Source organism: Danio rerio, chromosome 2, assembly GCF_049306965.1.
Source record: "Danio rerio strain Tuebingen ecotype United States chromosome 2, GRCz12tu, whole genome shotgun sequence".
Lineage (NCBI taxonomy): Eukaryota > Metazoa > Chordata > Actinopteri > Cypriniformes > Danionidae > Danio > Danio rerio.
Window position 1 is genome coordinate 58,768,025 of NC_133177.1, and position 16,078 is coordinate 58,784,102.

Here is a 16,078-nt window from a genome sequence, read left to right on the forward strand (position 1 = left end):
GGATCGTTCCAGACAGCCCAACCCAGTTTTCTAGCCTATCAAGAAGTTTGCTGTAACCGACAGTGTCCGATGCAGCACTGAGATTGAGCAGTACCAGCACTTTTAGTTTGCCCGAGTCTGTATTTAGGCGGATATCATTGATTATCTTTATAAGAGCGCTCTCTGTACTGTGATGTGCTCTAAAAGCAGATTGACAATTGTCTAAACACCCCTTGAATTTTAAGAACTTGATAACCTGATTGAAAACAACTTTTTCAATGATTTTGCCAATGAGAGGGAGATTTGAGATTGGTCTGTAATTGCTCAATAGGGTGTTATCCAGGTTGCTCTTTTTCAAGAGGAGTTTAACAACTGCATTTTTAAGTGAGTTTGGAAAAATCCCTGTGAGAACACACACATCACACTGTAGAAATTCTGTAAATTAAACTGCACAACCCAAAATAAACAATGCTGATCAAAAGAATAAGAGTTGTCGACGCCAGTGGTGTAGTGGTGTAGTGGTTAGTGCGGCGACCCGAGTTCGATTCCACCTTGCGGTCCTATGCCGATCCTTCCCCTATCTCTGTTCCCCATGCTTTCCTGTCAATTCTTGACTGTCCTATCAAATAAAAATGAAAACCCCTAAAAAATAATTATAAAAAAAAAAGAATAAGAGTTGACTTTATTTGACAAGTTTGCATTTACGAGGAAAAAGCTTGGTTATGGGTGTGACAGCTCTCCGTTATGGATGTGACAGGTGTGAAATAGGATCTTGTGTGACTTTAGTAAATCAAATATACTTGTTTGAAAACACTGACAGACATTTTTGAGGATGTATATGCACAAAAAACCTAAAAAGGTGAGAACCTTATTCATGGCAGGGTTGACATTTGAATGGAATTTCCCATATGCTAAAAAGCAGCTCTGGTATTAGCATGTACGTTTTAAAAATCAACACTATTTTTTATATGTAAAGCTTGCATTGAATTTCAGAAAGCAGCCTATCTCTATAGCTGATGTTTTTAATCATGATATCACTTCTTGTTTTGGACGTAAGATGGCGCTGCTGTCTGTTTAGTCGGTTAATGTGTGTTTTCCGGGTGTTGAACACCTGTTGCTCAGCTTGTGATGCTTTTTATCTTCATCATCAATAGATGGCGCTATACACTTGCACTTTAAAAGGATAGTTCACCCCAAAACTTAAATTGTCATAATTTGCTCACCTTTAAAATGTTTCAAACCTCTATATGTATCATCAGATAAACACAAAAGAAGGTGAAAACCTGTAACCATTGACTTCCATAGTATTAATTTTTCCTGTGAAGGTGAATGGTTACAGGTATTCAGCTTTCTTCAAAATGTATTATTTTGTGTTTAGCAGAATAAAGAAACTCATAAAGGTCTGACACCACTTGAACGTGACTAAAAAATGAGCAAATGGTAATTCTTAGGTGAACTATTCCTATAGTTATTTTTACTACAACTTTTCTGATAATACAGTTGCGGTATTGAAAAATGTATATACAGTTGATTATCAAAGCACAATTTCTGTATTCAAATGCATATATGGTTTTAAGCATATGTCTTATTTCATTACTAGTCATTTTCATTTCACATTATAACATGTGTTTCTTACTAGAAACAAGAATTACAGTGACAACAAGGGCTCTGCGGTCCTCAAGACTCTACTTTATTCTAATCTGTTGTTTGACATGTTGTGGTTCACTCATGGGAGTGATGGAAGATATATATATATATATATATATATATATATATATATATATATATATATATATATATATTTTTTTTTTTTTTTAATTTATTTTTGATCTGAGCACAGTTATAGATCAAGCTGTAAATTGACGAGAGCGATGGGGATTTATTATTATCACTTTTTAATGAAGAAAAATCTATATTTATTTAATTATTTTAGATAACTTGAGGACAGTTTTGGTTCATGCTGTAAATTGTCTTAAATAATTGGCAGTTTTTGTTAAAATTATTAGCAGATTTTACATTTATTTGTTCGTTTTGAATGCATTCAGATAAGTAAACAACAAAATGAGTTTTAATCGTCCTCATAAGTATAAAAGTAAATAAATAAAATATTATAACTACTGAATAAACATATTTAATATAATTAACTAAGTACAATTATGCAAATCAAATGTTCATATAAAACAAAACTTTGATGCGTACAATAACTGTAATATTGCAAACTTAATATTAAATGTAATCCATGTAACAAAATACTTTTCTAAATACAAGTTAATTAACTATTGTAAATACACTGAAAAATAATATAACAAAATTATTTCATTTAATGACATAAAACAGCTTTAAAATTAGGAAAATATGTAGTTGTTATTTGTCTTTTTTAATCCTTATTATTTTATGCACTCTCTCATTGGTATTGCCGTTTCTTTTTGTTTCTGTTGTGTGGTGGAATGTTTTTATTGACTTGATGTCATGAATATATAGGTTTTTAATCAATTATTTCATTTATTTCAGTGTAAAAGAGGCCATAAAGGTTAGATGTTTGACTAAAATTATGCAAATCTAACATCATCAGTATTACTGGTATTTTTGTTGTTGTTATTTTTACGGAGAAAACTAATAAAAGAAATGTGATTAAGTTTTAATTTCATAAAACGACATAGAACAGCTTTAAAATTAAGAAAATATGTAGTTGTTATTTTCTTTTTTTATCTTTATTATTTTATGTGCTCTCTCATTGGTATTACCACTTGTTTTTGCTTCTGTTGTGGGGTGGAATAAATTTAACACATGTCTTTATATATATTTTTTATTGATTTCAGTGTAAAAGAGGCTGTGGGTATTAGATGTTTAACTGTTTTTATCTTCGCTGCTGATCTTTCAGCTGACGCAACATTGAAAATATGTTATTACAAAACAATTCCTGGAGACAAAAGCCTCTGGTAAACGCGTGTTGTGCAAAATTAGATGTGAATCTGTCACACGCTGCCTTGTTTCATTCATGAAAAATTGCATGTCGCCTACACAGATTTTATTGTCTTCAACTGAAACTGCGGAAGAAATTAAGTGAAATAAAGCTAAAATAACATTTTTATAGCATACGTTTTTCAATACTATAGCTGTATTGTCAGAAGAGTTGTTCAATAAAGGAATAGTTCAACAAAAAATTAACAATTGCGCACTATTTATTCACCCTCAAAGTGGTTTCAGACCTTTATACATTTCTTTATTCTGCTAAACATACCTTTTGAAGAATGCTGAAATCCTGTATTAACTTTCATAGGAAAAAAACACAATTTTTCTTCAGGAGAAAGTCTTATTTGTGTTATTTCGACTAGAATAAAAGCAGTTTTACATTTTTTTAATGCCATTTTAAGGTCAATGTTATTGTTATTAATAATCTATATCTAATCTTTGCTTGGCGTAACATGTAATAGTTTTGTGTGTGTGTGTGTGTGTGTGTGTGTGTGTGTGTGTGTGTGTGTGTGTGTGTGTGTGTGTGTGTGTGTGTGTGTGTGTGTGTGTGTGATGAACGCAAGATAGCTGCAATTAAATTTATTGCCCTAAATGACGCACAAATTAAGTCTTGCTTCCCAACATCAAGACTCTTTTATGACCAATAATTATGTCCACCTACTTGACGAGCATTCAATCATGCCTTGGAATGTAAACATTCGGGAAATTTTGTTGTCTGTTTTTCATTGTGAAAACAAAAAAAGTCTCCTTTTGATGGAGTGACAGTGGATCACGTCCAGTGTTGTTTTAGTGTCGCTGTATGCGTATCTTTTGTGTTGCATAGAAAAACATGAGTGTGAATAAACGATGAGAGACATGCGTTGATGATAACACGAAGAGTTAGTTTATCCTGTAATTCGTGTAGGATTTCAGGTTTTAATCTTGTTACATTAGAATAAACACATTGCATTTTTATGTGTGTAAGTGGGTGTTTTGTGGCTTGATCCAGACGCTGGCAGTCAGTCAAAGTCCGAACAGACAGAACTGAACTGCAAGGTTCGCCGGTTCAGCTGAATCTTGCGTTTCTGCAGACAGACAGTGTGCGTTTATTTGTTCCGGTCAGTGGTGTGTTTCTCAGGCCTCAGCAGTTTATAAAGGTGGACAGAGTAGAAGTCAAGCGGATTAAGAGTATGTGGGTTGTGTTTGTGGAAAAGTTCCTCTAAAACAACACAATCTGAGGATGTTTGTTGCTTCTCAAAGTCATGTTGTGTTCTGCAGTTTTGGATTCGCTGTGTAGATGATTAGATTCAACTTTATTGTCATTACGGCAACGGAATGCAGTTTAGGTCTAACCAGGAGTGCAATAGCAGCAAGTGCAGGATATACTGTAGGTATAAGTTATAAAGTGCAAACTATGGGTGATATTTACATATGGATGTACTATGAGCATTATACAATCACTGGCCACTTTATTAGGTACACCTGTCCAACTGCTCATTAACACAAATTTCTAGTCAGTCAATCACATGGCAGCAACTCAATACATCAGAATGAGGAAGAAAGGTGATTTCCCACAGGCTCACCAAAACTGGACTATAGAAGACTGGAGAAACGTTGCCTGGTCTGATGAGTCTTGATTTTTGTCGCCACATTCGGATGGTCGGGTCAGAATTTGGTGTCAACAACATGTAAGCATGGATCCATCCTGCCTTGTATCAAAGATTCAGGCTGGTGGTGGTATAATGGTGTGTGGGAAATTTTCTTGGCACACTTTGGGCCCATTAGTACCTATTGAGCATCGTGTCAACGCCACAGCCTACCTGAGCATTGTTGCTGACCATGTCCATCCCTTTATGACCACAGTGTACTCATCTTCTGATGGCTGCTTCCAGCAGGATACCGCTCCATGTCATAAAGCGCGAATCATCTTAGACTGATTTCTTAAACATGACAATGAGTTTACTGTACTCAAATGGCCTCCACAGTCACCAGCTATCAATCCAATAGAGCACCTTTGGGATGTGGTGGAATGGGAGATTGGCATCATGGATGTGCAGCTGATAAATCTGCAGCAACTGCGTGATGCTATCATGTCAATATGGAACAAAATTTCTGAGGAATATTTCCAGTAGCTTGTTAAATCCATGTCACGAAGGATTAAGGCAGTTCTGTAGGCAAAAGGGGATCCAACCTGGTACTAGTAATGTGTACCTAATAAAGTGGCCGCTGTGTACATACAGGTTGTTTTAACTATGAACAGATTTACAATAGATGAATATATATATATATATATATATATATATATATATATATATATATATATATAKAGATATATATATATATATATATATATATATATATATATATATATAGGTTGCTGTTAATAATCAGAAGTATGGAGATAGATATGAACACAATAGCAAATGTGTATGTGCAGTGGATATGTACCATAAATTAGTTGATTATACATGCAAAAAGACGTGCATGTTTGTTCATCTAAACTTCTAGAGTCAGTTTGAAAATGAACTTTATTTGATTTAGTGTTTGAAATGGAGAAAAATAAATAAAATGTCTTGCTACTAAATTTAATTATTAAGTGACACTTTAATTAAATATTAGAACACTAACATGATCTAATAATAAACAAGACTTGTACAGCATTTATTGAAGTTCAACATTTACTAATGCATTATTAAAATACAAAGTTGTGCTTGTCAACGTTTGTTAACGCACCATTAGATGACAAGAACTTGCAATAAATATTTTGAAAAATGATTATTTTCATTAACTAACATTATGTATAAATACTTAAATAAAAGTATTGTTTTTGCTTGTTCATGTTAGATACACTAACATTAAATAATGAAAAAATATTTTGAAGTGTTACAAATAAACAAAATAATAAACATAATATATGCATAAATAAATAATAAGAGAAATTGTCAAATTAACATTGAATAAAATACTCAATGGTTGAATAAATGGCAATAAAACACAATTGTAATTACACAGAAAGTTTTAATAATTAAAAATGATTATCGTTTCTACTTTAAAACGTACAAAAAAAACTATTTAATAAATGATGATTGTTTTTTTTTTTGGCTATGGTTAAAAAAACACTTTTATATTAAAGTCAATTATTATAGTACTAATAAAGCTTATTGAATATTTTTATTTGTTTATTTTTTTATTTAGTAGTAATAAGAATAATAGTATTATTAATTGTTATAATTTTAATTATTATTATTGTATATTTATTATATTAGAATCACACTGCTGATATAGTGACAGAGTTCAGCTTACAAACATCATTTTTAAAACAAAACACAATATTTATCAGGAAAAAAAACACATTTCCCCCAAAATTATTCACCTGATGTGAATCTCAGCCCTGCAGCACTGGCGCAAGCGTTATTGTTTTGGAAAATGAACTTTGTTCTTTCTTCTTATTCTTTCTACGATCACTTCATCTCCTCTATAATGCGATGTTGGTGTTAGAGGTCAGTGTGTGTGTTGGTGTTAGTGTGTGTGTGTGTGTTGGTGTTAGAGGTCAGTGTCTGGCTGACTGATGGCTGTCGAGTGATCCAGCAGGCAGGTGTCGTCTGCAGTGATGGAGCACTTTCTGTTCTCCTCCAGTTCCCACAGGAGCTGCGAAGACATCGACTGTGCTTACATGGACATCACTCATCACAGTGTTTCCTCAAGGATTTTTTCCAGCTGTGGCGGCAGGCCTTTTTTTACACACATCTACCAACTACCTGTGGCGTTATCTCAGTGACAAATGACCTGAGTGCAGTATTACAAGTGATCACATTTATGTAATAGCCTACGAGCAAATCTCTTTGCTTGCGCGCTGATTTCCTCTGCTTGTGCATAAAAGTTCTTACACGCCCTCAAATATACGCTGCTCGAGCGCAGATCTTCTTGTGCGCTCTCAAATAAACTCTGCTCAAGTGCGATTTAGTGCGTTTATGTAACGAGTATGTCTCCAACATTTATTAGATTTGTTAGAAATATTTATGAATGTCTCCAATAGACCTACAGAGCGATTTTAATGCATACTGAAGTAAAGTGAAATGGCTATACGTTGTGTTTGCTGGCATCACGCACCTGTCAGTCAGCCATTGTCACCCCAATATGGCGGTCTGTACACTATACCTACACACCTGTCTGTCCAACAGCTTGAAAAGTAGATTTTACACCATAGGAGCCCTTTAATAACAGGATTTTTGCATAGGTGCACTTTAAAGTAGTTTAGCATCATCTCTAAGTTTGTTAAAACAAATAATCTATTTACCTAGTTCTCATATAATTAGACAAAAAAAAAACTAGATATAATTCAGTTTGAAAGCTAAAAACCAGATGATTTCTGCTTCGCATCTGAGGGTTTATTTGCCATGTATTTAATAGCGGGTCTTTTACAGCGTCACTCATCATGTTGACGTAGTTTGATATTTAGCTGTTTTTGTCTGTAACCCACAAACCAGACGAACAATTGACAATAAAATCCACAACCGCACACGGTAATGACAGAGTGACTTCAGATGAAGCCGGAAAATTACAGAGAATCAAGAGTTTAAAGGTGATTCAGCAGTTTTTCAGCAGCTATAGACTGAACTCTGCGAGACCTCACCTCAACTTTACTTAAATAAAATTACCACTCATTTTATACGTTTGATGGGACAATAACAGAAGATTTCCTCGATGTATGTAAGTTATGTTTGAAGTATTGTCATGTTACTTCAAACTAAACAATAAAAAATATTAAACATAGATATTACTGTTAGAATTTTTAGTTGGAAAAAAAGTCAAATAATACTTTTCTGACTATTTTTATATTACAAAAATGACAATTCAAATAATGAAATAATAAAATAAAAATATATATATATACTTTCTTTTATTTTTAACAAGCCACGTTTATATAAATTTAGTTATTACAGTTTTTTATTTATTTAGTAGTAATAGTATAATATAAAAGTATAATAAATTTCTAAAAAATATTTCTAATAAAAATCATATAAGAAGTGTTTTAAAAAATTATTTTTGGCAATTTTATAATACAAAATGGAATTAAATACTTAACAAAATTTCTACTTTAAAATAAAAAAAAAATTTAATATTCTCTTTGATATTTTTATTATTGTGTACTTTAAACAAACTATTATATTTAAATCAAATTATATATTTTTTACTTTAATTTAGTAGTAGAAGTAGTATAATATAAAGTAAAATTATTTTATCCAAAATAGAACACTGTTATAAAACACAGTGTAATAAAATACTTGTTTTTGACTGTTTTAAAATTACAGCATTAAAAATGTAAATAATTATTGCAATTAAAAAATTATAGCTATATATATATATATATATATATATATATATATATATATATATATATATATATATATATATATATATATATTAAATTTTATATAAATTTTTATTAATTGATTATTGCCTTTCCTTATTTCAAACAAACTATCTTTTTTAAATCTAAATTGTAATTATTATAATAGTAATATATATAATAATAGTATAGTGTGGTTTATATATATATTTATATATATGTGTGTGTGTGTGTGTGTGTGTGTGTGTTTGTGTGTGTATGCAAGTATGTATATATTATGTAATATATCATGTAGTATAAGAATACCTTTTTGGCAATGTACAATATTGAAAATTCAAAAATTATAAAATGACAACTTCAAAAATATGAATTGTCACTGTTTTAATGAATGTATTTTATTATTGTTATTTATTATTGGTTTTTGCTGAATTATTAGAGTTTTTTTAGTTGTAAAAATAATACTATAGTAGAATAATACTACATAGTATAATTAGTTTATAGTCCAAAAATTATTAAATAACATGTTAACAAAAATAAGTAAAATATATAAATAGAGCAAAATAGACATATTAAAAAACATAAACTAGTTTTGTCCAAAAAAAAAAAAAAAAATTCTTCCAAATTGTGCATATAACTCACTGATCAGCCATCAGATTGTCAAGAGTTAAAAGCTGAATCTTAAAGATAGAATGAACAATGCTCGACCTTAGCTTTGATATTCATAAATATATATACTCAAAGAAATGAGCTCTTGCTGTAAATGTTTGACTGGACAATAATGGAAGATTTCCTTTAGGTAATGGTAAGTTCTGTTCATCCACCCACACGGATATCAACCACACAAACCCATCTCAAACTCAATTTTCAGGACGTTTGGGCAAAAACAAGGAGGGAAAGTCAATCGTGTGTCGGATCTAATTAAGCACTGAACTTCTGTCAGATTTCCTTTCACTAATTTTTGTCATTTCATCTGCTTCCCAGCTGTCCTGTGGAGTTTTTCATCTCCTCCTCTTTTGAAAAAAAAACACCAAACAATTACAGCTCTGGGATGTAAAATGCATGTTAGTTCAGAATCGGTCACATATGATCTGCAGATTTGAGATTATCTTTCATGATATCGCCTAAAAGAATTCAGTATTTAAGGAGATATTGGTGTTTTGTTGGCTCAGTACTTATAGTTGAGTCTCAAATCTCACTGTCTAGTGCATTTTTAATAAAACAAAATTGCATATAATTAAGGGCAAATGTAAATTTTGTTGACTGTAACATGTCAAAATTACAAAAAGTATATTGTTATGTTAATCGCAATGGGGGTTAAACCCCATGCAATATCAGCTATGGTTGATTAAGGACATGCATTAACTATTAAGGACATGCATGTTAGTTCTTTACTATTTTTATACAGTTTTATCAAGTAGTCAGGCAGGCAGTGGTCACACAGGAGAAAACATCAGTTCAGGCAGCAAACAATATAAAACAATAAACAAAGGGTCAGAAACACAGCAAGACAAGAAAACGCTTCGTGGTGTTAAAATAACAAGACTCCACCAAGTGTGGTGCATAATCTGTGTAATGAGTCCTTGTTATCAATCCATAAGTAGCTTCCAGCTTTGTGTGATATCAGCGGAAAACCGGAACAGGTGTGTGTGTGAGGTGGATGACAGGATTTGTAGTCCACATGGTGACGGGATTGAAGTCCGAATGAAATTGACAGTTTCACTGATGTACAAGCCTGGATGGCTAGTGATCTTGACACCACAGAATTGACACTAAATAAATAAGTTTTATTTTTTATTTTTTAATTGTTTTTATTACATCTATTTTTTTATAAAACTGAAATCTTTAATGAAGCCGTTTTGAATAATAACAAATTATATCAAATTGTCTCTAAAATAATGTTTTTATGTGTATTTAGAGGCATTTTGTTTTGAAAAAATGAACTTAATAGGCCCTATCATACACCTGACGCAGTAAGGCACAAATCGCGTTTGACACTGTTTGTTGCCATTTTCAGACCAGCACAACTGTAATTTTCAAGTTTTGTGTCACGTTGTTTAAAGAGCAAATCCGTTTGCGCCGGTTTTTGGACTTTTGTTAGTATAATATATATTATTTGTTTAAGTGTTTATTTGTTTATTTTTGCATATTATTATATCTGTTTAATTAGTATTTATTTAATTTTATTTATTGTGTTGCATATGCAATTATTTAGTTTTTAATATTTTGCTTGTATTATGTTTATTTAACCTATTGTGTTTTTTTATTTAATTATAATTTTTTTTTGCTCATATGCATACTTTTTTGTGTTATTTGTGTAAGTATTTAATTAAAAATTTATTTTATTTGTATAATTTGTTTATTTTGTTCAATTTTATTAATTTGTTTTTGTTGCTTATTCAATCTGTTTTATTACATTGTATTTATTTATTTATGTATTTATTTATTTAATATATTTAAATTTAATTTATTTGTTGCACATTAAATCAGTTAAATTACAATTTATTACATTTTATTGGGTTACATGTTTTTATTTAGTTTTAAATCTTTTGTTTGTATTTATAACTTTTATTTGTTTATTGTGTTCATTATTTATCCTTTTTGTCTCAAATGCAAACATTTTGTTATTGTGTGTATTTATTTAGTTTTAAATTTCTTTGATTTATATTTCTTACATTTATTTATTAATTTATTTTAGTTTTTATTTAATTAATCTGTTTATTTGTTGCCTATTAAATTAATTTAATTTGCTTTCATTACATATTTTTATCCTCTTGCTTATCCATTTGTTTTAAATACAATTTAGCTTTATCTCATTATATATTTGTTGTGTATTAAACCAGTTTAATTGGTATTTATTACATTTTTACTGATTTAATTTAAAACCTTTGTTATTTATTGCGTTATTTATTTTTATTATTTATTTTTTGCTCAAATGCATACATTTTATTCTGTTGTTTATTTCAGTTTTTTTCTCTGCTTAAATGCCCCAAAATGCAAACTTTCTCAAAACACTAAATTATTAATCCATATATCTTTTTATTTTATTTATTAATTTTTTTCCTCAAATCTCTTCTTCCTCAAAACATCAAAAAGCTTCTTAAGGCTCTTTTTCCAAACTCTGCGCTTTACACACACGAGGCCACGACTCCACACTGAACCGCTTGACTTTTCTGTTCCCATGAGAGCGTCTGGTCTGAATCTGACCTGCTCTCAAACCTCAGCAAGGCTTTGATAAGTCTCGTGTCCGCCGTATGCTAGCGTCTCCCGGTCTGAGCGCTAGCTGTTGCATCTCTGCCATTAGCGCCGGCAGCTGATTGGCCCACGTTTGCGAGTCCAGCCTGCGGTTTGGTCAGACCTCGACCGACTGTCCCACCGCATCTACAGATCTCCAGTCTGTCTCCAGCCACTGGACGATGCCCTCTGGATTATTACCACTAGCTGCTGTACAAATAGAAGTGTGTGTATGTGTGCGTGCGTGCTGCAAGACTGCTAATTTTAGCACGCATTGGGTTTTTATATGAAACCTGGAATTGTTTCCTGGGATTTCTATATTCACAGTTGAAGTCAGAATTATTAGCCCTTTAAAAAGGTAAAAGTTTTAAGTTTTTTTTTTTATATATATATATATATATATATATATATATATATATATATATATATATATATATATATATATATATATATATATACTTTGCAAAATATTTGTTGTTTAACAGATTCAGGAATTTTTCACAGTATTTCCTGTAATATTTTTTCTTCTGGAGAAAGTCTGATTTGTTTTATTTCGGCTAGAATAAAAGCAGTTGTTAATTTTTTCAAAACCATTTTAAGGTCAATATTATTAGCCCCTTTAAGCAATATTTGTTTTGGATAGTCTACAGAACAAACCACTGTTATACATTGACTTGTCTAATCACTCTAACTTTACCTTAATTAACCTAGTTAAACTTTTAAATGTCACTTTAAGCTAAATACTCTTGAAGAATACCTAGTCAAATATTATTTACTGTCATCATGGCAAAGATAAAAGAAATCAGTTATCAGAAATGAGTTATTAAAACTATTATGTTTAGTTGGTGCCAATAACCTAGTGGTTAAGTGCGCCGACATACAGCACCATGGTGCTCACAGCGACCCTGAGTTTGATTCCGGTAGGGCTGGGCGGTATATCAAGTTCTGGGAATATATCAGTATGGTTTCCCAATGTGATGCGGGCTTATCCAATATCTTTCATATCAACATGTTTTGAGGCCAATTCTGCGAGAAACAGACCATTCCAAGATAGCACGCAAGCTCCACTTGCACAAATGAGCGCATGCGCAAATGAACGATTCACTCCCTGAGTCATAAAAAAGATTTGTTCAAAATGAACGAATCATTCAAGAACGACCCATCACTGACGCGACATGGAGGAACAGGCAATGCCGGTGTGATGATAAATTGGTTCCCCCCTGACAATTGGGTTCGCTTAGGATCCTATTGGTTCACTGGTGTTGTAATAGGTATAGCTTGTAGTGCCTGATATATATATATATGTGTGTGTGTGTGTGTGTGTGTGTGTGTGTGTGTGTGTGTGTGTGTGTGTGTGTGTGTGTGTGTGTGTGTGTGTGTGTGTGTGTGTGTGTGTGTGTGTGTGTGTGTGTGTGTGTGTGTGTGTGTGTGTGTGTGTGTGTAATTTTGTTATGTAATTTAAAAGTGCGTTATTATGTCAAAACTATTTTAAATTATGTATTTCGTATACGGATGTACAGCCGAAGGCATGTGTAAAGCTTTTATTTATTTTAGATAGCCTACGACGTGCACAAAAACATCAAAAAGACATTATTTAATGTTTACAAACGTTTCAATTATTTTAACTATGCATATCTTTAACTTGTAGTTACCGATAATAATGTTACCAATATGGTTAGTGTTGATAAAATGTCAAGACTGAGAATAGACTATAAAAAGCACCAAATATGATTGTAATGTGGAGAAGTACAATAGATTTTGATCAGGCATTCAACGAATCATTGGGGTCCTAAGCAGACTCGATTGCAGGTGGGACCCGATTTCTTAACACACCTGTACTGTATCGAAATCTGACTCCACGGACAAATCTGTCTCTCCCTCGCGTGCACGCGCGTCACACAACGCCTGCTACTGGTAAATCGGTTTATCAGAAACCTTTTGTGGATCATTTCTTCCGCAATTGGCAACAAGAACAAACACAGAAGCCTTGTCAAACTGACAAGCAGCACCTGAATGCATTCAAAAGAATTAAAAACAGCAAAATGAGACTAATTTAAACCGCATTTCGAAAGTGAAGCCACCTCATCTTCACTGATCATACGTTCAGTATTTATTACACGACAGTCTCTTCTATACATTTACGTTTAACACATTTAGCTCTGCGTTCTGGTCTGTTTTTGCATATTGACTTCAACTCAGATTATATTCTAATCATTATTATTTATTTATTTATATATTTGTTCTGTTTAATTGATTTATTTATTTCAGCCCCTTAACTGGAAGACGCGATTTGATTTGTTTGTGTGCCTATAGTGTGCAAACAATTGGTGGTTTAAACGATTATTAAAACCTTAAAAAAAAAAACCCAAAAAAACATGCATTTGTCTCACAAACATTTCTTTTTTTATTTTAATATCTCGCTGTTAAATCAAATCAGGCCTTTATTTGTCACATACTCTTTCGTATAGTAAAATATACCCCCCCCCCCCAACCGCACACAAACATCACAATTTACAGGGGGAGACAGGTCACAGGAGGTAGCATTTAGAAAAGGAAATAAGATGCATTTCAGTAGAGGGAGGCAAAAAAAAAACTCCCTCTCCCTGTTAGCTGCTCTTTTAACAAATAACAATATAGAAATGAGGGAGGGAAACCCCTGTGTTTTAATTATATTTGGCTCCTAAACTGTTTTATAAAGTTTTAATAAAGGCTTTGACTCTCAACTAACCATTTATGGAAAAATAGCAGATATCTATCATATACCGTTAAAGGGTTGCATTAAATTTGAATTGACAATCTGAAAACGTCCCCATCATTCTTCCTCTCTTCTTAGATGGGATGACAGGCCAAATCGAAGATTATCATGGGCCAGCTTTGGCCCGCAGGCTCTGGTTTGGGCATCTCTGGACTATAGCATACACAAGACGTGTCACTCGTTTAGTTTTAAATGGGGAAAGGCGACCTCAACAACTCTCACTGGCAGAGCTGTAATAAAACAAGGAGGATGGGTTGTATGTCCCACCCTCTCTTTATTTTTTAGCTGAGATTACATCAAACATCGAATAAAAATGCACATTTCAAAGCACTTCATTGGACCTTTAATTACTGTATTTATAATTCATTGCTTTACGCTGCTGCTTTTGATGAAGCTTGTGTGATAAAAGCATGAAGATAATGGCTTTTTTTCCTGATCCTCTAAATGCTCGACTTCTCCAATTAAAGTTTTTAAGCAATGTGCAGTTTTTTTGGAGGGGGGGGGGGGGGGGTGATAAGTGTCTGCACAGCGTTATTAGGTGCACCATTGCTGTATCTCGCTGCCAGTTTTGAGCTTCTTCAGGGCACAGATGCTGTAGACGTATAATTTTCACGAAAGTTTTCTCAAATGCAAAACAATCTTTAACTCGTGTGACTGCAGCTTTGAGCTCTTCAGGATTGATATTAGATATTAGAGTATATTAGAGCTGTGTGTTTATGGGTGATTCGAGAATTATGGGTACATTTACATTTCAAACTTATTATTCTTTAAAAAAACGGAAATCTTTAATGAAGCAGTTTTGAAGAATAACACAAAGTATATCAAGTTGTCTCTAAAAATAATGTTTGTATGTGTATTTACGGACATTTTGTTTTGAAGAAATTAACTTAATAGGCCCTATCATACACATGGCGCAATAGGGAGCAAGACGGGTTTGGTGCGATTTGTTGCTGTCTTTAGACCAGCTGTAATACCTCACATTTTGTGTCACATAGTTTGAATAGCAAATCCATTTACACCACTTTGGAGAAGGGTCTGGCTGCAGAGTTGAACTTGCATCTCCAGGCTTGCACTCTCAGGCTTGCACGCTCAGGCACCCACGCTTAATATGCAAGTGACGTCATATACAATCGACACCTGCACCTGTCACGTCACTTGAAATCTACACAAATAAACCGAAAGTAAGTTTCCAGTTCGTTTGCGTTGCCAAATAATTCTAAGTACTTAAGTTGTACACAATGACAGACCCCCCTCCCTTCGAAAAGCATATTCATTTAATTTACCAAAGCAGCATTAACATTCATACAAGCAAAGCTTATTATTTATTTATATCAACTATTAAAGGGCCATGAAACCCCCTCGTTTCAGCAGGGTGTTTTCACACCTCTACTTTGGAAAAAGTCAGAGAAGTGGGCGTGTCCAGCTCTGTTTAGGGGGGAGTGTCGGAGGAAGAAAAGTGGGATGGTGTGGGAGTGTCTATTTGGGCACGCGCGAGTTTCAGAGTCAAAATACACACAAACACACAGTAGAAAGTGATGGTGTTTAACCTACATGGACATCTGTAGTCGAATTATTTGCCAAATTATTAAATGGTGGACTTTAACTGCAGTTTGGCTCTTTCATTCAGGGAATTTATTCATGCCCCTTGCGACAAACGTGATATTTGATTCGAGGAACTGCTCTAAGCGTGTATTTTTCATGCAATGTTTGATACCACACGGCGAATGAGAGAAAAAAAACTCAGCATTTCCCGAAAACTTAGATGCACACGGCAGGTAGCGTCAGAAAGCCGCGTGTGTTATTCCGGTCAC

General features: G+C 32.9%; 1 protein-coding gene and 1 long non-coding RNA gene across 3 annotated transcripts in view; both read left to right on the forward strand.

Annotated features, from left to right (window-relative positions):
• ap1m1 (adaptor related protein complex 1 subunit mu 1) overlaps positions 1–16,078 on the forward strand; it is a 62,860-nt gene that overhangs the window by 21,146 nt on the left and 25,636 nt on the right.
• Positions 11,972–15,996, forward strand: LOC141379081 (uncharacterized). Its single transcript, XR_012395054.1, has 3 exons — positions 11,972–12,112; positions 13,539–14,987; positions 15,062–15,996. It is a non-coding gene; the product is annotated as an uncharacterized lncRNA (long non-coding RNA).